General features: G+C 31.8%; 1 long non-coding RNA gene across 1 annotated transcript; it reads left to right on the top strand.

Moving 5' to 3' along the window:
* Positions 1-1,162: 1,162 nt before the first annotated feature.
* Positions 1,163-11,127, top strand: LOC129231290 (uncharacterized). The gene is made up of 3 exons (XR_008581234.1): positions 1,163-1,213; positions 8,288-8,394; positions 10,899-11,127. It is a non-coding gene; the product is annotated as an uncharacterized LOC129231290 (long non-coding RNA).
* The last annotated feature ends 2,220 nt before the right edge of the window (positions 11,128-13,347 follow it).

Here is a 13,347-nt window from a genome sequence, read left to right as displayed (position 1 = left end):
CAAGGACAGAAGAGAGAAAATACATCCAAGCCTGGGATTTGAACCCACAACCTCCTCATCCGCAGTCAGAGTGCTCTTACCACTAAACAAGGCGGTCACAACCTGGGTTTTTTGCAAAGAAGGATTAAAGAATGGTAATGTTTAGACTGATTGGAAATCTGTTAAAATTGTGACCTGTGGAGCTTTTAAAATAGTGGATTATTTTACTGCTCAAAAAATATCTTGAAATTGTACGTCCTCTACCCTTCATTGTTTTACAAACTGTTATAGAAGGCGAGAGGAGTAGGTAAGTAAACCAAGCAGGGGGCCTACTAGTTTAGCTATAATAAATTTGGTGCATAGTTGCAAGTTTTCAAAGATAGGATGGTTTTACTTTTTGAATATGAAAAAAAAAAAAAAAACTTCTTTCCTACATGCATTTTAAACATGAATAAATGAAAAAAATTTCTATTACCTTCAAAATTAAAATGAATAAGAATTATTAATTGAGCCCAAAAAATAAGGGAGAAAAATATGAAGCTAAACTTTATTTGTACACATGCAACTGGTATGTATGAGATAGAAAAATAGTTTAAGTGCATTGCAAAACATCATTACTTTTGGCAAGAGGGACTTAGAAACCCAACGTACTTCAGGAGCTTTGCCTCGCCTTGCCTCCTTTGAACTGCTCTGACTATGTGATATGTTGCAACAACTGAACATTTTATGACAACTTAACTCGTAAGTTAGTGAAGGAATATTGACTGATATTTTAATTAGTATCACTCTTATTTGAAGTCATACAAAGATGATATCTGACGAAATAGGTTCCTTATAAAATTTCAAATTTTTTGGTACCTTGTTTGACTCTCAACTCTTTGTGGTTGTTCTCAAGGACATGAGGCTTTAGAGAGACACATGTGCACTAATTTTAACAGTATGGGTTATAGCTAAAGAAGTTAAAAATTCTAAGGAAATGAATGAGCAATAAAGGACTGACTTGTTTGTCTGTAGAGTAGCAGCCTATACATTTATACATGGTATTTAAATAATTATCAAGCTTTGCACAGCCTGTAAATGTATGCTAAAATAATGATGAAATATTTAAATATTTTATGCTGTTTAGTGTTATTTAGATATCTTTTACATATTTCAAATTTTTCTATTTGTAGATGAATATATTAAGTATTGTGAGGATGTAGCAAATACTTCTGTGTGGGGTGGTCATGTTGAAGTGAGTTACAATTTGGTTTCTTCTAAACAACATCGTTCTTTTTTGCTTGTGATTTAACTTTTTTTTAAATTGTTATTAGGGAAACATTTTCTTGAAAAATCAAATGTATATTTAAAATCACTGTTTGAAACCAATGTTAGTCAATATAAATTTAAATGTTTTAGCCTATTATGTAGTATACTTTTGAATTTAGTTAACGCTAACATTTTGTGCGATGTTTCACTTTATAAGTATATATTTGGTTTTAACTCTCTGGGGACAGTTCTAGGTCATGAGTGAGATGTGTGAAATTCTTCCCCGTGAATTTTTTTTTTTTGAAGTAACTTGCCATGTAAATCAAGTGCGCTACCATCTATCGATGACTAGCTACTGCCCTGCGCCTCTGACTGCTTGATAAACAACATTTAGCATCAGAAAAATAAGTAAAATGCTTTTGAAACATGCTCAATAGGGCGTGATAAGACGCCCAAAACCATCAATGAGTTAGTATCTGTAGATAAAGGGAATATAAAGTCATATCTATCTTATTTAATACAATGTTACAATAAAAGACTGCTACATTATGTTACAATTACCATATCTTTTAATCCTTAATTAAATTAATTCTTATAGTATCATAGGATGTGCAAGAGGGCAGAAAACATCACATGATTAAATATTTCTGTTTAATTACCATCAGAGCTACTGTCATGACTTCTGCATTATATTTCCTTCAGTTATTGCGATTACCATTCTTTTTCTTTTGGTTTAAATACATTTTGTGAGCAATAAATTACTTTGCAGTATTAATTTTCAGTACCATTTTCTGTAAGTGGCTAAGAGTTTGTAGAAATTCACAAAACGCAATGTTGGTAACATATGTCTATTGTAATTGAAACAATCTCCATCTCCTAACCACTTACTAGATTTATTTAGTTTTTAATTTGTAGCTAGTTTTATTGTTTTATTATATTATTTTTCAGTCTTTTGTTTTTAGATTTATTTTTACTCAATATTTAAGCCTTTTTCCGCTTCGCGAAACAGTCTGCTTATAAAAGTGAACATCAGCCTGATGTTGAAAGTTTTAATTTAAAAGAAATATTTCCCCTTGAATGATGATGTTTTGTGAAATTTAAATTGGAAAAGGGGGGGGGTGCTAGAGTTCAAAATTAGCGGTTGATTCTCTAGTGGTCTCAATTTATGCCCAAGAATGTTTGATATGCAAGATTCATGCACAATTATTTCGTTCAATCTTATGTAAAGAATAAATACTGCTGTAAAATGTTGGAACTGTGTGTGTTTTTAGAAACTATTTACAATACATGCATATTGTGTGTTAAAACAAACTTATGATTCACTCTTGATTTTCATTTAAGGAAGAAAAAAAAAGCTGTAGCTTTCTTCGGAAGGGAAGTGGGTGCAGTGTGCAACTAAATTAACAACAACAACATAGCAAAAACTGGAAATAATGATATTTGTTGTCCTAAAATTTTACTAAAATCATGTCCTAATTTTTTCCCAAATCCCCACTCCAACCCCTGGGGAGATAGTTTTAAAAAACAGTGAAAGTTTCAGTCTTCTCATACCTTTTACTCATTTGAAATGAATATGCTTTATTACGTAATAACTTCGTATGGTTGTTTGAAACTTTATGACTAACTAAAGTTTATTGATTTCGAAACTCCAATTACCCAAACTTCAACACTCCAAATTTCCAATTATCCAAATTTGCTTTTCGGAGAGAAGGTTTCAGAAAAAAAGAGGTTAACATACTGCAATTTGCAAAATAATGATTTTGTCTAGATGCACTATTGTCTTCTCCTCTTCCAAGCTAGTGTAGGTGTAGTGCTAATTTTATTGGGATGATGAGTCACACAAAGGCATACCTGCCATCTCAACTAGTTTTTTTTTTTTTTTTTTGGGGGGGGGGGGTACCTTCATTTTGAGCATTTCTGGATTATGTATTGAATGTAAGGAACTCACATTTAATTGAACTTGGATTGATATTAAAAAGGTTCTATTTTTCCCTAAATAATAATGAAAAATGTGATATTTGCTGTGTGTCTCAATCATCTGCTGGATTTCTTTCCAGTAGATGTTGTCAGATATGTGTAGGGCAGTTACATTATTGGCTTTTAATGTGTAGCACTTGAAAATATGTTTAAAATGTAAAAATGTTGTCAATCCTAATATTAATAAAAAGCTACTTTTCTTTGAAAGTGTTTTTTCTCTCCTCTTTTAACCCCTTAACACAGAAATGCTTGTCAAAAAAACTAACCAAAAAGAAAAAATATTTTTTTTTCAGCAGAAAATAAATGTATGGGTTATTTTCTCAATGCTTTAACCTTTGTGTCCCAATTCCATATCTTTCAACTAAATATTAATTTCATTATTTGGCAACTTACTAGCCACTTTCGGCACCCAGCTCAACCTCCCTGCCTTCAGCGGCTTGTGCTAACCAATGAGGATAGAAAGAAGGGGAGACGCCCATCGCGTGGAAACTTGTAGCCAAAACCATAATCGGTTTTAACTCGCACGGCAAAAAATCTACCAAAAACATCCGGCTTTAAAGGGCTTTAATAGTGGTGTTTGCTCAGAAATAGTAGTGTAATGCTACGTTTAATGGTGAATGTTTTCTATTCATTATTTCTTATCATGATTACATCTTTGATCCCGAATCTTTGACTACATTTGCTGAGCACATAGTGCATGATATTGCAGGGTTTGTTTCCAGAAAGCTCTCGCAGACTCTAAAGTACTTGTTATATGCTGATGATGTTATTACCACTGATTCCTAATTTTTTAAGTCTTTAATTTCCTTCAAAACTAGAGGTGGATTGGTGCTTCCATCTGTTGATGTGTTTTGTTCAGAATTGTTGAGCTACAGAATCAGTTTTTAGAAAAAATATCCAAGCAGATGGAGGGAAATGTTTGCTTAAAAAACTTGGTATTTTGGAGACTGAAGCCAAGGTATTGTGCTCAGTTAAATGCCCCCTTGTTTCAAAGTTTAAACAGTCATTCTTTTGGAGAATGTCCATTAGAAAATCCTGCTGTCCATTTCAATCGTGCAGTTATAGAATAAAGCAGTAAATAATAATAAAATAACTCACTGATTTTGGTTTAAATTATTAAATGAGAAATACTTATCTTTTAGTCAATTTTTGGCAGATAAGTAATGCAAATTTTGCAATTCCATCAGAGTAAAAAAAATAGAAGAAGTAAACTATGATAATATGTGGTGTGAAACAAAACTATGAAAAAATGCATAACTCATGCTAAATAATATTTTTGTTATTGAAAATTACTCATGAAATCGTTCAAGCACATTTAAATTCAATTGAATTCTGTACAGCAGGACATTTTTTTTTTAAACATTGCATTACAATAGTCAAGTTTTATAACATTACCTATTTCCCCTAACATTACTTCAAATTGTTTTAATTATAAATTTATTAATGAAAAACCTAGTTAAGTCTTAATTGTCTTCTTCGATTCAAGTTTCAATTAAATTACGTACGAAATTATGTTGTTCTTTTTTGTAACTTTTTATAACTGGCAATTTTTTAGTTTTCGTAGGTTTTCCCTAGTTTTTGCCACTTTTCTAGCAAAAATAAAATTTTGCTGACAGAATGACCCATCCTATCAAAAAAGACATATTGCTCAGTGCTCAATCCATTTGCAGTGGTGTGATGTTTTACGCAATACATTTGCTCTTTATTTCTGGAATTTTAAACTTTTCCTTTTAATTGTGATTTACAATTCATGATTTTTTGAATGCAGGTAAACTTTATAAAGTTGCTACTTAATATGATACACAATGGATCATTATATTCGAATATGTTATAACTAATAGTCAAACCTTAAAATCCCAGACATAAAGGGCAAATATATCAGTAACAATTTCTTATTTATGCAAATGGCTTGAGCAACATATAAATTGTGAACTAATAGACAGTTTTTTTTTTTTGAAGAATACTTTTTGAAGGGAGCTCTTTACCAAGGAAATGTAACAGAAAAATTATTTAAATTTGACTATTTTAAGAGCATTTTTTGAGAAATCAAAGTTTATCTTTGTGCATTAAAAATCCTGTTTCACCTAACGCCCCTCGATATACATTCACTTTCTATGTGTTATTTCCTGTTCGCTTCATTTTTCTCCCTTTACATAATCTGTCATTGAATCCAAAAATTGCATTTGAACTAACAAATATTATTTTTACTTAAAAATACTAAGTGTGTATTTTTAAAATGTTGTCCTACTTCAGGCAATAAAAAAGCATGAGTGATACATAAATGTTTGTAATGTGAAAAAGTAAAAATTCTTGTGAAAATAGAAATATTTCTTCAAAATTCTAACATAATCTTTTTTTTTTAAAGATTTATTAACATTTTTATGAAAAATTATTTTTAATGATGTATTTCCTTTCTTTTTCATTATTAATTAATTAAATAAAAGTTTAGAATCATCTTTATAAGTTTTTGAAGTATTTAAGTTAAGGGAACTGTAATTACATTTTCCATGCAACTTTAATTTTAAACTCTTTAAATTTTAGTTTATTTTATTTTTTTTTTCATTGCTGATCATTAATTTGTTCCCTTATGTAAATATCAATCAGTCTTGTCTTTATGTAAAAATAAGTAAATATCAATTCGTTTCGAGATGAATTTTTCTTACTTCTCACTGGCAAAAGTTCATATGTTGAGAAAATCACCCATATAGGCATAGTATAGTGTGAGTTTTTCTTTAAAATTATTTTAGTTGTGTGGGGAAGGAGGATCTTTAGGGTGGCAAAGTAAAAGTTGTTAAGAAAAAATATACAAAGTGTAAATACACTGGTGTCCAAAAGTTAAGCATAATTCATAAAATGCGAGAAAAATCTGTAAATTTTCGTAAAATTATATAAAGTTACTTATGGAGATTCATTGGTTGAAGAAGAAACAATATGTTTATGCAAAATAGTATAGTCGATGGTGTAATGCGCGAATTAGGTGCGCGTTTCGGAATGCGGATAAAACAGCTCGCACGCTTTAGAGAGTTCAGGCGCGTTTCATGCAATTGCTGTCTTAAGAAACATTGGATCTGGTGAAACAGAACTAATAATGGCACAAAGACGCCAATTGGACATGTTTGCGAAAGGAAGAATCGTTGGAATGCTAGAATCTGGACGATCACAAACTGAAGTGTCTCGTATTCTTAATGTGCCTCAGTGTGTAATCTCGAGACTGTGGCAGAGGTTTTCAAATACGAGAGATGTTACCCGCCGACCAGTACCAGGTCGACCAAGAGTCACAACCGCAAGCCAAGATCGTTTTCTGGCAATTTCTGCACAGACGTCATAGGGACAGCTGTGCCAGAGAACTGGGTTCGGCGCTCAGTGCCGGTCACAGGAATAACAATTTCGAGGCAAACTGTTTACAGGAGACTCAATCATGTCAGTCTGTATGCCAAAAGACCAGCAGTTTGCATTCCTCTCACATCAGCGTATAAACGCGCTCGTTTAAACTGGAGCTTGCAACATCGGCATTGGAGTCTGGTACAGTGGGCTAATGTGATGTTCAGTGATGAGTCTCACTTTACTCTACAGAGTGATTCTCGTCAGGTAACAATCTGGAGAGAAAAGGGGACTCGTTTCCAAGCGCAAAACATAAGAGAAAGACATCACTTTGCGTCAGCAGGAGTAATGGTGTGGGCGGGCATTATGTTGGATGGCCGCACCGACCTTCATATTTTTGAGACAGGCTCAGTAACTGGTCAAAGATACAGAGACAAGGTTCTTGAGCCTTATGTTCACTTGTTTCGAGGTGCTGTTGGTCCTGAGTTCATATTCATGGACGATAACGCGCCATGTCACCGAACAGCTGTGGTCGATGACTTCCTCGAATCAGAAAATATCCAGTGAATGACGTGGCCTGCGAACTCCCCTGATCTGAACCCTATCGAGCATGTCTGGGATAGGCTCGGGAGACAACTTGCAGCCCGTTCGCCCCCGCCAAGCTCCGCTCCGGAGCTAAAAAGAGCTCTCCAGCATGCTTGGAACTGTTTAAGCCCACAACTCATCCATCACCTCATAGAAAGCATGAGTAATCGTTGTGCAGCGTGCCTGGCAGTCAGAGGTGGCCATACTTACTATTGAACTTCAGCATCATCTTTTAAAGAAAAATTTTTGTAGAAAGAGTAAACTCCTCATATGCCTAATTTTCATTTGAACTATTTTTGGGATGATAAAAGTAAATATTACCGTTTTTTTGAGTAGTTTCCTTATTTTGTAACCGTGTTGCACTCGCATATCACGTTTCCCCCTATTTCGATGTATATTTCTCATATTACTCACATAAATAACAATTATGCTTAACTTTTGGACACCAGTGTAGTTTGAATACATGTTTATTTTGAATTTCAAAATATCAAAATGAAACTAAATCAAGTTGCTATACTTACAAGCATAAGAATGGCTGAACATTGAATAAAAATTTATAGATCACTTTTTCCACACCACACAACTCCTTTATAACAAAGTATTCAGAACAAGCTTACGGTTAGTCATCAAAATGCACCATGTATTTTATGCTAGAAAATACTGTTTAAGTGATGCCATTTATGGTAAATAAGTTTATATATAATGTACCCTATCCATTTTTATCAAAACAGATCTCAAACAGGCATTAGAAATAAAATAATGCGTGATAAAAGTTGGCCGTGTGAGACACTGGCCTGTTTAAATTTGCCATTTAACCTTCGCCCCCCCTCAGGCACCGAGCAAATGCATTAAGTGATTAAACATACATACAGTAATTAAATAAAATTTTAACCCTCCCCCCACCCCTTTAACGACCCTTTTAAACAGAAAGTCCAATTCTTTTCAAATTATGGATCATCCAAATGGGGTCTCAACTGATTCGTATTGTTGGAGATCTACTGTAAATGAGGTTAAAAATTACACCAATTTTTTGTATAGTGTAAATGATGCTATAAGATACAACAACAAATAAAATATCTTTAATGCATTTAGCTGTTTACAAGTATTGAATTATTATATTTACACTTGCCATGAAATTATCTATATAAAGTACATTGTGTTTGACTTTTGCATGTAGATACAAGCACTTTCTAATATCTGTGGTTCTCCTATTGAGATAATTCAGGCAACTGGACCTAGTGTTATTATTGGGGAAGAAATGAAGAATTCTAGATTAATTATAAGGTAATATGTTTTTTGAAGCCAGATATGTTCTCTCTCTTCTGCTATAACTCCTATTTCCTTATTTTTGATTGCATAACTTTTGCATGATTCTGAGACACGAATGAAAAATAATAGCACTTTAAAGCACTGAACATGGGGTAACTTTTGCTTTTGTTATATATAACCAATATGATTAAAGAAAAAATTAAAGTATTGATTGTGAAATTCTGGATTCTGAGATTAGCATCATTTAAGTTTAAATGCTTCAACAAATAATTGTAGCTGTAAATTTCAATCTGTAAAAAAGTTGCAGAACATTTTTGTTTATATGAGATTATACCATACAAATTACACTTAAAAGCAACTTTATGCATTTTTTAGTCAATTATTTATACTTGAAACAAGTGATGTTTTTTTTTTTTTTTTAACTATCAATGCAGTCTATATGAGCTTTTTTGAGGCATTTTTGAAACCAAACTCAATGTTCAATTCCCTGAACATTTAAAAAAGACTCTGCTCAGTTGCCATGCATAGCATCATTTAATCTTCATTTTTTTAAATTTTCATCATCACTTTTACTTCTCAATTCTTCCTTTTAAAGAAAACGAAATTTGCTTCTCCCCATATTGGGTATTCTGCTTTATATTGCGCCCTACGCTGTAGTTTGCACTTTTCCAGTTCAATTATCATTCTTAATTGCACGTGTTAATTATTCAGGCTTAAAATTGAATAGAGACTGAAAAATCATGTATACTTAATGTTAATACAGAAGTAATAATTGCTTATACAATTTTGATTTTCAATTTATAAAAACAGTGCAACTTGATTATTGTAGCACTGTAAAAAAAATTCAGAACTCTGAAATATGCAAATATTAATAACTTCCACAACTGCCACTCAGATCACTGTTTCTGGTTGCAACTCAAAGCATCAGACTCTCAGGCAATTAGTTTCAACATTTTCAGTAGATGTCAGATGCATGTATAAAAAACAAAGGCACCCCATATTAGCAGGTAATAACATATTTGAGGAATTTACCCTATTGATTTCTTTCCAATATTACCAACTAAAAATTTAGTGTATACATACATTTTTTCACTTGAATAGAAAGTAATCAGTAAAGTGTATGTAGTTGAAGTCCCCACATTTTGACCAACAAATGCTGCTGTCAGTTGTCTGTAAAGTGATTTTGAAATTGAACCTGCTATTCATTTTTTCTCAAATGATGCAGTTTCTATAAACTTCGTTTATATCATGTATGACAATTTATTTTTCTGATGATCATCCAAGAGAACTTTGCTTGAATGGATAGTTGTGCTGCAACTGTTAACACCCTCTTGTCTTAAATCTCAAACAGCATACAATATGTTGTTTGCTTCAGCTTGAAAGCATCACAGGAATTAAAATGATGTGCATGGCCCATGGCTTTTCAATTTCTATGCTTTTATGTGAAAAATGGATATGGAGCTAGATCTTTGCAGTGAGTTGTAGTTTTGGTATCTGTAGCTGTGAATCTCTTTCCAGTGGTTAAGTAATAATTTAGTTTAGTATACTTGCCAACTCTACTGTTTTTAACGGGAGACTCCCGTTTTTTGCTTCCATCTCCCGATTTCCCGTTTTTTTACGATTTTCTCCCGTTTTTGCAGTTTTTTCAGTCAATCATCAAAAAGTTTCACTTTCTTCTCAGTAGATGGCGCCCTTTTCTATTCTACCAATGTCGGGGAATAAGAATTTTTCCAAGTAATAACTCATTTAGTAAAAAATAGTTTTTTGGAAGCTTTCCACATTGCATGTTCAACGAAGCACGTGCTTTGCCGAAAATTGCAGCAGATTTCCATCTTCTTGCATCTTGAAAATATTTCAATTATTTTGAAAGAGTGAAGTTATTTTAACATGTGCTACCCTATACCTACTTATTTTACATTTTATTTTCATTATATATTGATTTTTTTTTTTTTTTTCGGATTCTAGTAATTAAGTGTTTGTAGCTACTTTTTTTTGGTAGAGACTGGGGAATGTACGAAACTTTAAGCAAATTCACTCATTATTTTGTTTTTCCTTTTCAGTATATTTTTCTTGCTACTACCAATTAGCTTACGTCTGCGAAAAATCCCCATTTCACTTTAAATTTAGTATTTATGTTATTAAAAAACATAATCTAATCATTCTGTTATGATATGTCGCTAGTGAAATACCTATATACCTCTAGTGGAATCTCCTGTTTTTTTTTTCTTCGAAGGTTGGCAAGTATGGTTCAGCATCAAAAGATAGAGTATGACATATTCATTTATCAACTTAACTTTTAAGGGTTATGTAGCCAGATATATCTATCAATTCATTTTCTACAGTTGAATCCTTTTATTAGTCCCTTTGTTTGTTTCCTTTTTTGTTTAATTTGTTGCACAGCTTTTTTTTAAAGAAGCATTTCTAAGTATAGTATTTTTATTGATTTATTATTTGAAATTTTTTTGTTTGAAATAAATGTAAGCATTAACAACAAGTTAATAACATGTTTATTGTTTTAGTTATCATAAGCATATATATGGACTTGGTGCACATTATAATTCTGTTGTACCTGCCAGTTCTGAAACTACAGATTGAGAGAAGAAATGCATAGATTGAGATATGTTGTTAAAGTTCCTTTCTTAAAAGACTTTATTTATAAAGAACAATTGCAGAAACATTTGTAAATGCATGAGCATATTTTTACCCATGTGTACCTATAATGGGCAGTAAGCGATTTTAACTATCATATGCTTCCTCATTAAAAATATAATTTTGAGAATAGTATAAAAAATTTTGTATTTTATGAAAAAATTATTTGCATGCATCAAAGGGTTTTTTTTTTTTTTTTTTAAGATGAAGTGGTTAAGTTTATTACAATAGTTTAGTCTAATTTCTCATCATTTTGAAACATAAATGTTACATTTGTTAGAATTTTGTACCTGATGTTTTGAATGTCTTTTTTTTTTGTATTATTCAATGTCTTATTTTCAAAGAAACATAATTGTTCACTGTATTTGCAATGTTGTGACTACACTGTTAAGTCTATTAAATATATTTTTAATTTTACTGAAATGTCTAATAGTGAAGAAGTTTATTTTTGCCAAAAATTTACCTGCAAAAGTTTATTGCTACTGTTAACTTTGGATAAAATGTAAATTTAATGAATGTTGCAAAAAAAAAAAAAAATGAAACAAGCATTTTGAAGTTTATAAAATATCAAGGTGGCATAAAAAATATGAATGTTGTTGGCGTTAAATGTTCATGAAGTTTTAATAAAGTATTTACAATATATTTATTTGATAGTTATAAATTTTTTTGTCTAAAAATGTACTTTGATCCACATTTTTTTGCGTAATATTAAGGCATGTCAAGTTTGAGTTCCATCTGAATTTTAGTATGATACTAACTATCAACGATCTCTGAACATGCCAACTTCAATTATTTTTGAGCATAGAAATGCAGGCAAATCTTAAACAATAACAAGGGAGTTTCTTGTTTATTTTCAATCCTTATATATTATTTCTGTAGCCTGTTTTTGGTTTCTACGCGAGATTTTCCTCAATTCTTGATCGATTTCTTTGATTTACACCTTATTTTAAACCTTATTGTGCAGACTACTGACGAAAAATAGACCCACGGTCTAAAAATTGTTTCTTCGAGCAAAAAAACCTGTTTTAAAGAACCAGAATGAGGTTTTCGGTTAAATTTATAACTTTAACTTGCACGGTTACCGACAGAGCTGAATAGCTTGATCGGCAGAGCGTTCTCCTCGTAACCAGGAGAATGCGTGTTCGGGCCCACGTCCGGACAATCTGCATCAAAAAATTTAAAAAATATCGCGCTTTACATGGAAAACAAATAGGAGGGAATACATGAGGAAAAAACGCTCCTAGCTGTTATGTAAACTTGATGCAACACGGAGCTAAATTGATACTCAATTGTGCGGGTTTATTTTTTTTTTAAGCTTTGGCTCCGGGAAGAAAATTAAAGCATAATGTACGCGAAAATATAAGTATCAGGTTTAAGATTTCAGATTACATTGGAATTGTTTTTTGTTCAGTAAAATATAATAAATCGTATGTTGAAATATAGATTCTTCTAATGAGTTTTTGACTCTTTGTACAAATAAAAGAATACTACCTCAATTTAAAGGGTAATATATATATATTTTTTTCTTTTTGCAAAAGAACAAATAGCGTATCACATTTTTATTACATTTGAAAAGCTACGCTTAAAAAAGAACTTAGTTCAAATTATTTTGTATTTTAACCGTGCTGTTAAATGATGAACATGTGCTGCCATCTAAGTCATAACGGTTCAAACAGCCTGCGATAACAAATTGTAAAAATTTTAAAAAATAAAAACACTTCTCGGCAAGGAAAAAAATTTAAAATTACCTGTGTTTTTTTTTTTTTCGGTAGAGCGTTGGGCTATAAACTGTCTGAACTTCGGGCCAGTTCGAGCTGTCCGACATAATAGCAAATTTAGAGTAATATTACGCATTACATGTACTCATAACATACAAAAGATAACACACGTAATAAAATAAATACAGTGGGAATGCTATTTGGTGTTTCGACTCCTTTACGCAGGCTACAGTTATCATTCAGATAAGTTGACTGCTAATCGAAGGGTGTTCTTCCCTTTTTTTTTTAAAGCTTTGACTCCGTCCAGACCACTGAGCATAATGTAAGCATAAAAAAAAGATTAGATATACCTCAAGGGAATCCTTTTTGTGCAGAAAAACATTTTCATTGTATGCTGAAATGTAGATTTTTCTAATAGCAGTGTTCGAACTTTTGTACAAATGAAAAAATACTACGCCAAATTAAAACTACGAGTTTCAACCAGTAAATTTTTAATTATTTATTCGAATACGATATAAAACATTAAAATTACTATCAACTTCATTAGTAAGAAATCTTTTTATACTTCTCTGCTTTCGGCTGAAAAAAAAAAAAAAAACAT

The sequence above is a fragment of the Uloborus diversus genome, chromosome 10 (genome assembly GCF_026930045.1).
Source record: "Uloborus diversus isolate 005 chromosome 10, Udiv.v.3.1, whole genome shotgun sequence".
Classification (NCBI taxonomy): domain Eukaryota; kingdom Metazoa; phylum Arthropoda; class Arachnida; order Araneae; family Uloboridae; genus Uloborus; species Uloborus diversus.
Note: the sequence above shows the minus strand (reverse complement) of the source record. Positions and strands in the feature narration are given on the sequence as shown.